This window comes from Tetrao urogallus, assembly GCF_951394365.1.
Source record: "Tetrao urogallus genome assembly, chromosome: 7".
In the NCBI taxonomy this organism is placed as follows: domain Eukaryota; kingdom Metazoa; phylum Chordata; class Aves; order Galliformes; family Phasianidae; genus Tetrao; species Tetrao urogallus.
Window position 1 is genome coordinate 10,793,719 of NC_136820.1, and position 13,596 is coordinate 10,807,314.

The following is a 13,596-nucleotide window of genomic DNA, read 5'->3' on the forward strand; positions in this document are numbered from 1 at the left end:
TCTCACTGACTAAACTCTCCCAATGACAATATGGAATTTCCTTCCTCCGCAGTAATTTCCTTCCTTCCTCCTGTCTTTTGGCATGTTTTGGAGCAAACATGTAGGCCCATTTCTCAATTGCTCAGTGCAGCTCTTACAGGACCACTTCCTTACTCAGATAATGGCCTCAGCTTGCTGGCTAAATCATAGGAAAAAGTTTTTAAATTAAGTTGAAGATAGAAACAAGCTTGTGCTATAAAGACAGATTTCTGTATGATACTTTCTTCAGTGGATGAGGGGGTTATTCTCTACTCCACTCTCCAATCACTGAGGAACCAGCTGTGTTTGTTAAGCTGTTTGTTATATTCCCTTGTTTCTTCACAGCTTCTTTTAGGACCTGTGTTCTGCTGGATTGCTCCCAAGAAGAAATATACACCTTGGCACGTCAGTTCCAGAAGCTGTAAAAGTGTAATGAACTGAACAGAAAACAGTACTTGAGTGAAAACACAAATTCCAGCCTTCCTTCCTCTCCATTTCCACACCAGACCTAAACTCCCTGCAAAGCACACACAGATCTTATCCCTGGAAAAGAGTCCTGAAGACTGAAATATTACACAGCTTCCCCACTTGACTGTACCATCTTCCTTTCACTGCATCGTCAGTGTCCTGCTGCCCTTCTCACCACTCCCTCTACAAACATCAATGTCTTCTTCTATGAAGAAGCAAGAGTCTCCCTGCACACGGCCTCTCAACTAGAAGATGCTGCAATCACAAATTTCTAAACCTGTTTTTATATATACATAACTTGCCCTTGCTAGTTTTGACAGGCAAAAGAAACTAAACCGAAAACAATACTGAAAACTTGGCCACACTCAATGTGTACAGTGTAATGGCTTACAAAAATGGTGTGTGTTACTCAAATTGTGTTTCAGAATAGTTACAGCATCCAAATGCCACAGAGAAGTTCCCAGACTTTCCTCCCTCTTACAAAATTATGAAAAATATCTTGTAAAGTAGGAAGGCAGGTGTACAAAAGACAAGTATGAAATCTGAATATAAACTACGTAGGATCTCCCAAGTATTTTCTTTATCTCAGCTTCTGAAATTCCTAACAAGCTGTTAATAATGTAAAGAATTTCAAACGGTGAACAAAGTGCATGTTGCTTGCAGAAAGAAAAAGTGATTTATTATTTATAAGAAGATCTAGCACATAAGTACTGGATGTCAATTCCCTGCTAGTTCAGGCCCTACTGACAGGTTGCTGGGAGTACACATCATTTTTCTCCCCCAGTCTGATTTCATTTCATTCATCTTCATTTGATTTCATTCATAATTGACAAATCCATTCATAACTGACAAATCCATTTACTTTTTGTATTTGCAATAAAATACTGTGCAAACAAAATTTGGGAATACATACATGCAGAAAATCCTGTATCAACATGGACTGGCTGCCAGATTTGGAACTGATTCACTGATTAGTTTGAGAGTGATTAATTTAAATCTCTGATTTAAAAACAGATTTGTGAAATGAGAACTGGCAGTATAAATAGGACTTCAGGCAGCTAAAATTTTTCCTTCTGCAGACTCCGTTCTGTAAAGTACAATGGTGCAATATAAGGTGAGGATGTTGAGGTGATAAATTTTTTAGCCCTTCTCACAATGAAAAATGATGATTGTTAACATATTTTCTGAGGAAAAAGTGACCAAAGCCCAGTGTTTTAACTCAGGGGAACAGGAAGAGATGGGCAAATAGGATCCAACAGATATATTTTTTACATACCTACATTTGGAAGTTCAGCATGGTGCATGTACACTATTTCTAGTCAGGACACAACAAGCTAAATTGCATTTTGGGTTCAGAAAATAAAATAACTCCCTGTGGAGAATTCAGTGGTTTGTGGGTTTAAGTGCATCTTGACTAGAGGCTTGTCCCAGCATTGTAATGTCACACCTGGCACTTACCCTCTCCATACAGCTCTGTCCAGTAAGCGTGCAAAACCCATAGGAAACCTGTAGTCCAGGCCCTGCCATGGCTTCCCAGGCCGGCACATTGCTCTGATTGCTTTGCAATTCTCCAGGAACAGTATAGGAGGGAGCCTACATAAGGAACACACTAATAACAAAATAAGAGGACTACAACTAGAAGTGATTCTTGATACTATGGTTTGTTTTGAAAGAAATTATGATGAAAAGAGGTCACAGCATTTAAAAATGTTCTTTTGAATAGATTCAGAAGAAAACCACCCTAGGAAATCTTTTTTCTTTTTTTTTAATTAGGATTACAGCTGCATATTTCCCCTTGAACAGAATAAACACACATCCTCTTGCATCTTTGAACTGTTCCAATGTTGGTTGTTTGCCTTGGGGTACTGCCCTCTGATTCTGCTTCCTTTCTCAAAGTCAAAATCATAGGAATAAATTAATGGAAGTTCTCCTTGTTTTAATTTATGTACATATATTATCACATCTATGGCCATTTTCTAGTTGACCCTTTCATCCATTTACATCTGGCCAGACATGATGGAAGCTGCCAGTTTTTCATAGAAAATGATAAACAGCCAACTGCAAAATATGTGTTTGGGTTTTTTTCTACTTTCCTTTTCCTTTCAGAAAAAAGCAAAAAACTGTAGGTGAAATTCAACACGCATGTAATTGTCTGCTAAGACCAAGGATCCTGTGTTGCCCAGGCAAATTGCCCAGATATTTGGAAGGTGCACAGTTGGTGACTGATGTTCTCCTTGGTGAGCTTATTTTGTGAAGTACTCTTGCAGCCCCGAGAAAATTCCATTCTAGTATTTCTTAGGGACATAGGCAACGTGAATAACAGTACAAATCTGTTGCATTGCTCTGTCTTTCTAGGTAAGAGAAGAAAATTGCCTCCTTTTCTTATTCAGTATTACAGGCTGCCTACAAAAGTGAAAAAATAAACATACCAAGTAGCAATCATGATTTAAAAGAGATTTCTCTTGTTTTACAAAAGTCAGGTGACACAGAGCTGACCTAAACTGATTAACACTGTCTTAGATTATAATCAAATTAACAACTGAAGGGAGAAATCCTACAGACCTCATAATTAGTCCCTCCTCAGCAACTCCACTTTGATTTGGAGTGAGTTGAACCCTGCTGGTATGTAGAATCAGGAAGAATGGCTTCTGACTCCTTACTGCTTTCTGCCTAGGGAAAAAAAATATGATGTTAATACTTGACTAACAGGCACATATAATGGTCCAGTTTTGCTGGGCTTATTCACTGCTCTTCAAAGACACAAAAAGCACAATTTTTTGTTTCTTAAAAAAAAAAAAAAAAGGGAGAGAAAAAAGAACAAGAAATTGTTTTGCAAAAACTTCTTCATTTTTTGAAATAAGCTCATGGCAATCTGTCTTCATTTAAACTGTAAGGGAACTGGCTTGGGTCCTGGAATAGATTCTGGTTCCTTTTAAAACAGGGAAATAGTTCCTAAACACATTGAGCTGCTTTTTGGAATTTATGAAGCAGAACGCAAAACTAAGAGCTGGCAACACTTGATGGTAATGAGGCAGTTCTTACATGAGACTCCATTACAGGATCAGCTAACGATGTTTTCCAGCAGCTGGAAAATGGAATCATCTCCAGCCTGGGAATGAAAAATCTGTCTTCAAAATTATCTGCTTTGTACTCCAATGTACAATTAGTTTAAAATGGAAGCATAGCAGAATTATGCTTTTTATTGAAGGAAAAAAATATGTTTTCTTTGTACACTGCTGCTATGCCAGCTGAGCCGTAGCACATGGTGGAAAACGGGTCTAGTCTGTGCTTTGCTCCATGTTTTGAAGTAGCCAATTCTGCTCTTGTACACAGCGAAAACTGTCCTTGTTTTTAAAGAGCACAAGGACGGAGATTGTGCCTCACTCTCTGGTGCAAAGAAGACACTTTTCTTTTGCCTTCTGACTCGTGCTGGGCCCTCCCTGCCTTTGCAGACACCCGTTCCATTTCCCTCTTGCTCTTGCATGACTGGTTCTGTGGTATTTCCTTACAAAGGCACATTTGTTATCTGATGTAAATCCCCCAGTGGTACTTCCTACTGTAATTTTGCCACCAGATGGTTTCACAACTAAAGCATGGCCTATGAGGAGCTGTAAGACTTTTTCCTGTCTCAGAGCTGGAGCGCGGTTGCCAACACTAACCATTTGCTGCATGCTAGAGCTGTGATTCCTACCCACCACCTCACTCTCGTTCTTCTTTCACTACTCAGATTCTGACCAAAGTCAGCTGTGATAATACTGTTTTTCAGTCAGTGTATTGATCAGGCAGTGGATACATATATTAGCAGAATCTCTAAATGGTTCAGGGCTGCACTATGCAAACACCATCACTCCAGAACATGCAAGTCCTGTAGGAAGTATTTTCCTCCTAGGTTGCTTTCTGTTGCTCTTCAAAGTATTATTATCCAAAGACGTTACGCGAACTATTTCACTCCACTTGATATCCCCAAATTTAAAAGAGACATAGATTAATTAAAAGCAACCAAGTGACAGCAAAACAAATTGGCCTTTTTAAAGAATACAGAGAGCAACTGACCACAACCCTCTGCCTATGATCATCCAACCAATTCTTTATCCACCAAACAGTCTAGCCTTCAAATCCATATCATGTAGAGATAAGGATGTGGTGTGGACCTGTGCCAAATGCCTTGCACAAGTCTAAGTAGCTGACGTCAGTTGCCCATCCTTTGTCCACCAACACCATCACTCCATTGTAGAAGAGCACCAGATTAGTCAGAAAAGATTTGCCCTTGCCGAAGTCAGGCTGGCTGTCATGGACTACCTTCTCATCTTGTATGTATCTTCATATAGCTTCCAGGAGGACCTGTTCCACGATCTTCTCAGATATATGGATGAGTCTTCCAAGCCCTTAGCTCCCCAGGTCTTCCTTTCTCCCTTTCTTAAAAATAGGAGCAATGTTTCCCTTTTTTCAGTCACTGGGGACTTCGTCTGTCAGTCATGACCTTTCAAATATGATGGAGAGTAGCTTGGCAACCACATCAACCAGTTTCTTCAGGACCGTGGTTACATGTCATCCAGATCCATAGACTTGTACATGTTCATCCTCAGAAGGTCTCAGAGTTGCTCTTTTCTTACAGTGGGAAGGATTTTCTGCCCCAAAATCCTGCCTTCAGTTCATGAACTGACTGCCAGTGAAGAATGAGGTAGAGAATTTACTGGGTACTTCAACCTTCTTCATGTCTGTTGAAGCCAGTTCTTCTTTCTCATTTATGAGAAGGGGTATACTCTTATTTGCCTGTCTCTGCTGACCAATGTACTTGTAGAACCCCCTCTGGCTATTTTCACATCTCTTTTCAAGTTCAATTGCATGTGCACCTTGTCTTTCCTGATCTCATCTCTGCAAAGCTGGACAGCATCCCTGTATTCTTCCCAGGCCAACCATTCACCATTCCTGCTTCCACTGCCTGTACACTTCCTTCTTCTCCCTTGGTTTAACCAGAAGGTCCTTGTTCCTGTTGATTTCCTGCCTTCTCTGCCTGATTTCCTGTCTGGGGACGGAGAGCTCTTGTGCTCTCAGACTGGAAGAGCTGCCAGTTCTGTTCCATTCCTATGTCCTTAAGGACAGTTTCCCACGGGATCTCATCCAGAATTCCTTAAACGTCTGTAAGTTCACTTTCCTGAAATTCAGGATCCCGACTGCTCTTCGACAGATCCTTATTTCTCGAGATCACAAACTCAGTCTGAGCATAGTTGCTACAGCCCAGAGCGCCATCTACAGGCTCCCCTTGATCAGGTGGCCTATAGCAGACCCTGACCAGTAGGTGTCCCTTATTGGTCTGGTTCTTAATTTTAATCCACGAACTCTCAACCTGTTCATGGCTTTTTTTTTTTTTAAAGGCAGCTCTTCACAATGTAAACACTTCTTAACATAGAGGGCAACACCCCGCCTCTGCTGCCCTGCCCATCCCTTCTAAAACGTTTGTAAACCTCAGTCATAATATTCCAGTTGTGTGATTCATCCTGCCATGTTTCTGTGATAGCAATTAGGTCATAGTTTTCTAATTACACCATGGTTTCCATCTCCTCCTGCTTATCTTCCATGCTGCATGCACTGGTGTAGAGGCACTTCAGCTGGATTATGAGCTGTGACACCTTCTAAGAGGAGTGCTCCCAAATTCCTCTGGGACAAATCTGAGGTTTCCCCCTGCTGCTTCCCGAAGTGATGGTGTTCCTTAGCTCCTCTCCGTCACTCAGAAGTACATCCCTCTCCCCCACTGAATCTAGTTTAAATCTCTGCTAGTCAGTCCAGCCAACTTGCTGCCAGAACATTCCTGCCCATCCAGGTCATTTGCATCCCATCCAACAATAACATGCCTGGTTTATCAAAACTGCATCCAGAATCATAGCAGCCAAAACCCCAAGTGTGACACCAGTCACACAGCCATTCCTTCAACTGATCTGTTCTCTCCTTCTACCCAGGTCCCAGTCACCAGCTGGGAGGATCAAGAAGAACAATATCTGTACTCCTGGTCCCTTCAACATCCTGCCAAGGGAAACAGTCTCTTTCAATATTTTTTAATTTCCTCATTGCAGCCTCCTGTGACCTAACTTGAAAAAGTAGGAGTGGATAGTAGTCCTCTGGCTTTATCAGAACTGGTGATCTCTTCTCGATTTCTCTCCTCTCCAGTTATGCCTTATGCAGGGCACAAATAGGAGGGAGGCTACAGAAAACAGGAAATCGTGAGGAGTGTGGGGAGAGCAGTGGTGAACTGCAGCCAGCAAGGATTATGAAAAGAAGTACCTCTTTAAGATGGAGCTGCATGTACTTTCTTGCTGAGGCTAGTGAATATTAGCAGCCTTACTGAAATCAATAGATAAGCAAGCTGGGCAAAGCAAGCAGTGAGTCAAAGCCAGTTGTTGGCTTTGTATGAGTGTGCTGTCATACTCGCCATTTTAAAAACACAAGTTAGGAATTTCTAATGCTAGAGTACACTGTAAGCTAGACAATAAGCATGCTTTCTTAAAGCAGGTGAGCTGGGAAGGCAGAGGTCAAAGAAACTTGAAAATACTTGACTGGAAATAGTGTTGAGGAGTCACAACGCTGGTAGACTGCTGAACCAAGGTATGACTTGCTTCAGCTGGAAAATATAAAATGCTGGCAGGAAAAGAAGCAGGTATGTCAGCTGCAAAGGCCAATCTGAGAGCAAGAAACAGATTGCTGAAGGAAGATACCCACATAAGTCAGGCAACTATTTATTATGGTTTATAGTAAAACTTGGCCCAAAGCCCCAAACATTTTTAAATATACTAGGTGAACACTACAAGTGTGAATGAAAATGCAGCTGTATGTATGTAGCTGCATATGTAGCTTCAAATGTAGCTTCAGCATAATTTTATAGCAACTTAAAATTATTGTACTTTAAAGAGTGACTAGCACTTTGAATTTCAGAGACAAGCAAAGTAAGGGGCAGTAAGCTCTGAATCACAAAACAAAGAAAGAAAATCTCTTCCAGCAAACCAATAACATTAACTTTCTTGGTGATCACACAAATGTTTTTGCTATTCAGATACAGAGGCTGCAGTTCTTGGTCTATGTGTCGACCAGAACATATTGGGTTTGCAGCAAGCTGCTGGCTGAATTTTAGCCCCCATCTACTAGAATTCAAACAGTTGTTAGCAGCCATTTCATATCATGTTTCACAGCTCAGAGAGAAGGAAAGGAAAAAAAAAAAAAGACTTCCTGGTGTTTGCAAATAGAGTGATATGGCTGAAAGACTGGGTATGCTTTTCTGTGCTGGAGAAGATCTGATTTAACACTCTTGGACCCAATTTTACCTTCATTATAGCCAACTGACAACTTGCCAGAGAATTCAGTGAGCAGAAATCAGATCTCTTACTGGGAGCAGACAGAAAAAGAATAAGCTGCTACATGTGAGAATATAATTTACCCAGCATGTTAAAAAGAAGTGAATTTCCAGGAGTTCTATTATATAAGGGGTTCTTTAAAAACATTGGAGTGGAGAATTAGGATGCATGCATGACAGTGCATCAATACGAGTAAAGCTAAGTGCTCAGGAAAGCTGCAAAATCTTTGGTGAACAGCCTCACACTAGTGGATGTATTGGAGGTGGTGTTCTTGAACCAGCAGAGAGAAAAGAACAAGGGAGAAGAGCCTGAAAATGGAAAGAAGGCAAGTAGGAAAATAAATATTTCCAAAAATGAATGTGCTGTTATTTTAAGATCCCGTTATCACCAGCTTAATTATAACTGGATTTATTAGAGAGGGCTCTCTCATGAGCAGTAGCATTTTGCCTTGCTCTTTCTTACTCTCTGACTGCTCCCAGAAGCAGCAGCTATGTTGCAGTTCTTGAAGTACCTGCTCATAAGAACAAAGCCTGCAGAGAAGCCTGGTGTTTTTATTTTCACCTGCTTTGTGTGCAAGGAGCTTTGGTTTATTACCTGCCTCCTACAGCTCCTTAAAAGCTGAGGAGCTTTTCTTTGTATTTGTATAGTTCCATAGTAGCTATGGAAGCTGCACATTTATTAGCTGCAGCATACTCCAAAAATCAGGCTGGGTAACTACATTGAGTGGAAGGTGAAAATATGCACAAATGTCTATCCAAAAAAGCCAGCAATCTGTTTACTGAGAGCAGGTAATGGAGAAGCTAATAAAAAATAGAAACTGCCTTGTGTTTTGCCTGAAAGCAAGATGGTAGACCAACAACTCTGATATTGCACCTGTAAACACAGTGAATGCATACGTCTAACTGATATTTCTCGCCATCCCAGACATCTGATTATATCTCATTCACCACAGACAGGCCCAACAATTCAACAATTTTCTTCTCAAAACTGAACAACCAAAAGCTTTGGCAATATTAGTTGTCATAGGCAGGCTAGAATTTAGAGCTAAATATAATGGGTGATGCAGGGAAAGTTCAAACAAAAAACTCTAGGACTGGATTTCCCTGAACTTCCAGTGTTTTGGTGAGGAAGGGTAAGAGTGGAGGAGAAAGGGCACTGTTTGATGTCACAGCATAAACATCACTGCTTCTGTCTGCATCAGGAGGTAGACATTAGAAGAATAAGATGCAATAATTTTTAGTGAACTAAACTCACAACCCAGGATCATCTGCAGAGCAGACTGTATGCTCTTGTTCTCACTCTTTCCTCATGAAGACACATCCAGTATCACAGTGGTTGCTCTGGCACATGGTTCTGGAGACTTTCTTCACACTACCTGCTCTCAAAGAGCTCACACTCATGTGATCTCCCATAGAAGGAAATCCTTTTAAATTGATGCAGATTTCACAGCAATCAGGACGTTTGGGTTTTTTTGTTTTCTGTCTTTTGTTTTCTCTTGGAAATGTGTTCATCCCCTCATTCTGTTCTATCCTTTGCCTCTAAAATTCCAGCAAAGGGCAATTTAGTAAGCACATGCATTTACAACAATCAGCCTTATGGTACCTGAATCTTGAACAAACCCTTCTGTTGTCTTGTAAAATTATTTTCTGCTGAGACATAAAAGACATAAACTTGTGGGCTATAGGAAGATGGGAAGCCAAAGTCCTGGAAATGGTGAGCTACAGATTTTTATGGTAGGTCTTTGTTTTCCATAATATCTATCTATAAAAACAAACTTCCAGAACTGCTGAATTAGATCTTCCCCAATTCGAATCACTTAAAAAATAATAATAATAATAATAAAAAAATAAACTCAGCTTCCAGCAAAGCCCTGCTTGCTGCACGAGTCCTGGAAATACTGAATATTTTAGACAGCTCTTTGCTAGATGGGAACGCCTGAGCCATGGGGCATCTCGAGGCGCTGGCATCCTATAAGAGCAGCAAGGCAGAGGAAGCACTGCCACCCAGTGGCTGCCGAAGGCAAATCGCTGGTGGACCGACCTGCAGACTTCACTTCTTTGAGATCTGCGGTACAAAGCTGTCCGCAGCAGGACCAGAAAGCCTGCACTCTGGTAATAGGAGAAGGGCAAAAAACTGCAGCACGCCACATGTTCAGTCCTTTTCCTTGTTATCCTGACAAGAGAACAGGTTGTACCCAGATCCTGCAAACACAAGGAATGGACATCAACAATTACCTATGCCACACTAATCAATATTCTGGAGAAAAAGTAAAACTGCTTGAATTGTACAGGATATGTAAGAGCTACATCCACAAAACTGCTCATCACTGAAAAACACAGGGGACTGCAGAGATGCAGTGAGGACATGATAGCCAGCACCACGTTCTTAGTGTTGCATGTTGCATACTGGCTGGGTTACTCAGACATCCACCTTGATGTTTCTGAGTGCACGGTGTGGGAGTGCATCTACTGCAGCTAGAACAGAATGCGTAGGTGACTGAAATCAAATTTGTTTAAAATAAATATAACTTTCCTCTTCCATACTGATTCACACTGCATTTTGTGGAATTAATTTTGTACATGGCTGTTTTGAAAGAAGCATCCAGGTGCAAGTGATTCGCATTCAGAAACAATCACCACAAGACTACACAACAAATACTTCATGGCCATACTTCATAGCCTGGGGATTTCAAGCAATCCTGCTTTGAGTGCTCATAAAGAAAGTACACTTTAAAGCATTTCTCAGCTCAGACTTTCTCCCATTTAAATCCCTGGGATCGCTGCTACATTGCGGGCAGAGAGGTTAGTCTAAATCAGCAAAGCAGGCTGTCAGAAGATTTGATAGAGCAGAAGGGCGTTGCAGAAGGTTTAAAAACGCTTATACAACTAATCAGGGGTGAGATGCACAAATCTTGAGTCACTCCCAAGTTAATAATAAGAAAAGTGCCATACAGATAAAGTCAACTGATAAACTAACACACCTATTCAAAGGCAAACGCACATATATCCAAAACACTCAAAGAACCATTGCAGTGAAAATCTTCCAGGCCATTTGCAGGAAAACATGTGAATTTGAGTTTCAAAGCTTTGTTTTGACTCCGAGATGCTTGAGTGGAATGTTGCTGAATCTGTTTTTTCCAGAGAAGTTTTGGTTTCATACAACATAAATGCCTCCAAGCAATGGAATTTATTAACTTGAGCCTTTTATCCATAGGAAAATTAGGATAATAAGCATTACATTAGGCATTCCCAGCCAGTTCAATGCTGGCCATGAAGATGTTCCTCTCTGCTCGTCTCAGGCTTTGACCACACTGCCTCTGGCATCTCTTCACAACAGAGATGGGCGCTCAGCCATGGGAAGGAGCACAAGCACTCATGCACTCTGTTTAGGGAGGTGTAGGCTCTTAGGTCGTTAGCAGCAAGGTGCTTCCTGTCCGAACAGCATGTGAGGTGCATCAGCAGGAGGGGCTGCCAATGGAAATTTTCTGATTATCCAGTCACTAACTTTTAAGAAAATGCCCAGCTTGCCAGTAGCCTGAAAATGAGACTTCCAAGGGCCATTTGAGGGGCAAACGGGCAAGCTACAGCTCTAGAAGGGAACCGTGGCTGAGTACTGATCTGATACCAGCAGGTTTTGTTCTTCTCACTCCCCTAACACTAGTCCTAGCTCTACCACAGCCCTGGAACTGAACTGAGATTTCTGCTGAGCTCCAGCAGCAGCCTGCAGGTGGGATTCCTCCCAGCAGGAAGCCTTCCTACCACAATCCCAAGCACTCTGGGGACAACCCGATTAAGTGACTTCACACATGGCTGGTGGAAATCACGTATTTGAGTAAGTTACTATCATACTTTTACCAGTGTAGGGAACCAAATTTCATTTCTCTAGTAATGTGAGTGTTAGAGAGCGATGAAACAACACAGAATCATAGAATATCCCAACTTGGGAGGGCCCTCCAATGAGGACAATTGAGTCCAGCCTCCAGCTCCATACAGGACCACCCAAAATCCAAACCCAATGTCTGAGAGCGCAGTCCAAATGCTCCTTGAACTCCAGCACTTGGGGCTGTGCCCTGGGCAGGCTGTTCCATGCCCACCACTCTCTGGCACAGACCCTGCCCCTCACCCCCAGCTGTGCCTTCCCCTGGCACAGCTCCATTCTCTTGTGTCTGGTTGCTGTCACACAGAGCAGAGCTCAGCGCTGCCCCTCTGCTCCCTGTGAGGAGCTGGAGCTGCAGAGGCCATGAGGTCTCCCCTCAGCTCCTCTGCTCTGCACTGAGCAAACACATGGAGTGCAGTCATTCCCGATAGGTCTTCCCCTCTGGACCCTTTGCCATCTTTGTAGCCATCCTTTGGACTCTCTAACAGTTTATGTTCCTTTTTGTACTGAGGCACACAGTACTCAAGGTGAGGCTGCACCAGTGTGACGTAGAGTAAGATACTCCCTTTTCTTTCCCAGCTGACAGGCAATGCATGGGAAATGAAGAGACCAAGGAAAGTAGGGCAATATTCTGTTCAGGGCTTCTCCTTGTTCTCAAGAATTTTCAGATTAAACAATACAAAGATGCCTTTTTTTTTTTTTTTTAATTTTTTTTTTTCCCCCACTGACTTGCTATGGAAGACCTTCTTCTTATTCCACAGGTACACAAAATCCCACTAGAACAGACCAAGTAGGGAAGTCATCTAGCCAGGCTCCTCACAGGCACCCAATGCTGAGCATGGGGGGAATGCAGCATGGCAGCCACACTGCCCTTCACACAGCCAAGAGGATGTCCTGGCTGATGCATCTAAAGCCAGTTCTGCTGACACATCTGATCTCCCATTAGCATTTCTTGACCCTAGCAGTTTACACTTCCTCGGTACCGAGCCCATAAAAGCAGATATCCCATGCCTCCACCAATGCTGAGCACAAGGAAGGTCTTGTGCTCAACACAGTGTCAGTATTGGGGCCTGCCCTGTTTAATGTTTTTATTGATCTGGACAAGAGGATTGAGTGTACCCTCAGTGAGTTTGCAGACGACACCAGTTTGGAAGAAGTGTTGATCTGCCTGAGGTTAGAAAGGTCCATGGGATGAAATTCAACAAAACAAAGTGCTGGGTCCTGCACACTGGTCACAGCAACCCCAGGCAATGCTACAGGCTTGGGTCACAGTGGCTGGAAAGCTGTAGGATCTGGGGTGTTAGTGAGCAGATAGCTGCACATAAGCCAGCAGTGTGCACAGGTGGCCAAGAAGGCCTACAGCATCCTGGCTTACTTACCAGAAACAGTGCAGCCACAGGAGCAGGGAGGTGATCGTCCCTCTGTTCTCCGCACTGCTGAGTGCTGTGCTGTTTTGAGCCCTTGCTGCAAGAAAGACATCGAGGCCCTGGAGTGCATTCAGAGAAGGGTAGCAAAGCTGTGAGGGGCCTGAAGCACGAATTTTATGGGGAGCAGCTGAGGGAGCTGGGATTGTTCAGTCTGGAGAAGAGAAGGCTCAGGGGAGACATGATCGCTCTCTACAGCTGCCTGAAAGGAGGTGTGGTGAGGTGGGGGTCGGCCTCTGCTCCCAGGTAACAGTGTTGGGATGGGAGTTAAGTTGCACCAGCAGAGGTTCAGGTTGGATATGAGGAAGAATTTCTTCTGAGAAAGAGCAGTGATGCAGTGGCACAGGCCGCCCAGGGAGGTGGTGCAGTCACCGTCCCTGGAGGTGTTGAAGAACCGTGTGGATGTGGCACTGAGGGCTGTGCTCAGTGGGCATGGTGGGGGAGTCTCTGATAACGGGGATAAGAAA